At 46.7% G+C, this 1,605-nt stretch overlaps 1 pseudogene across 1 annotated transcript; it reads right to left on the bottom strand.

Annotated features, from left to right (window-relative positions):
* Positions 1-418: 418 nt before the first annotated feature.
* LOC307064706 (small ribosomal subunit protein uS2-like) lies at positions 419-1,261 on the bottom strand (annotated as a pseudogene). The gene has a single exon. The product of its transcript is annotated as a small ribosomal subunit protein uS2-like (transcript).
* Between the last annotated feature and the right edge of the window lie 344 nt (positions 1,262-1,605).

Genomic DNA, 1,605 nt, shown 5'->3' with positions numbered 1-1,605 from the left:
CACACATAGAAGTCTATATCGTAGTCCCCAGAACCTGTGTAGATGTTGCCTTACATGCTCAAGAGACTGCAAATGTGATTTGGCAAGATTATTACCCTGGATTATCTGGGTGGACCCAATGTAATCATAAGGCTGCTTATAAGAGGGAAGGAAGAGAGTCAGAGAAAATGTGAAGACGGAGGCAGAGGTGGGGGGGGAGGGGGAGAGAGAGACAGAGAGGAGAGAAATAGAGAGATCTGAAGATGCTACCCTGTTGGATTTGAAAATGAGGGAAGAGACCATCAGCAAAGAGAATGCAAGGACTTGATTCTCTCCTAGAACCTCCAGAAGGAAACATTCTTTTCTTTCTTTTTTTTTTTAAGAAACTGTTTGTTTTCCGTCAACCTATTTCCATTTGAAGAGTTTGTGGAAGAACAGCTTAAGATGACTCAGTGGTTGTTCCTACCCATTCAGTGGCCTGAGCAGTGGGAGCTGCAGACCAGTCTTCAATGGGGAACTGCTGAGTAGGCACAGAGGGCACCTGCACACCTTCGGACCAGTCCGCCACCTCAGGTTGAGTAGCAGTGAACTCAGGAGTGGTCCATTCACCCTGAAATTCCTCCTTGGCCACAGCTTTCCCAGCTGCTACCTGTTATTCCTTTTCAATCTCTTCAGGATCTCTGTAGAAGTAGAGATCAGGCATGACCTCCCATGGGTGTTCACAGGAGATGGTCCCATGCATGTGCAGAACTTCCCAGGCGAGCATCCACCACATCAGACCCGAGTGAGCTCCCTTGTTGTTGCACAGGATGGCAATGTCCACATAGCACAGCAGAGAGTCTGTGTTACACAGAGTAACGGTAGGCAGGTTAACATAAGAGGCCTCTGTGAGAGGCTGGTAGTCAGCCCTGGGATCAGTAACCACCAGAAGTCTTGGCTCCCGGAAGGCTGCCTGGATCTGGTTAGTGAAGGGTCCAGGAGTGAAATGGCCAGCAATAGGAGTGGCTCTAGGGACAGCAGCAAACTTCAGCACAGCTTGCTGGCCAGTATTCCTGGAGGATACGACACTGACATCAGCTGGGAATTCAATGGCACGAGCTGCCAACAGAAGCTTCTCCCAGGTTCTCTTCAGATTTATGATGTAGATGCCATCACTTTTCCTGTTGTAGATGTACTGTTCCATTTGGAAGTCAAAGTTGGTGCCACCTAAGTAGGTTCCTGCTGCAAGGAATTTGAGGACATCCTCCTCCTTCACTTGCAGGACATCAAGGGCTCCAGACATTGTGAAAGTTTCCCTTTAAGTTAGGATGGGAGTCCAGAACAACGCTGTATGGACCCCTGTCTGCGTAGTGCGGAAAGGAGGAACACATCCTTGCTAACACCTGGATTTCAGTAACTCTAATTGGGAGGACTGTGAGATAATAGGTTTGTGTTGTTATAAGTCATAAAATGTGTTGAAATTTGTTACAGCAGCAATAGGAAACTAATACAATGCATCAAAAGAAAGGGTCCAAGAAAAGTACCATAAAATTCTAATTGTGAACAATAAAACTGCAATATGCTAGGGCTTAAGACTCTAAGTGGATTCTAATCAGAATCTATTGGCCACCACTATGCCTGACATAG

Source organism: Hyperoodon ampullatus, assembly GCF_949752795.1.
Source record: "Hyperoodon ampullatus genome assembly, chromosome: 15".
Classification (NCBI taxonomy): Eukaryota; Metazoa; Chordata; class Mammalia; order Artiodactyla; family Ziphiidae; genus Hyperoodon; species Hyperoodon ampullatus.
The sequence above is the reverse complement of the archived record's forward strand: the minus strand, read 5'-3'. Positions and strand labels throughout refer to the sequence as shown.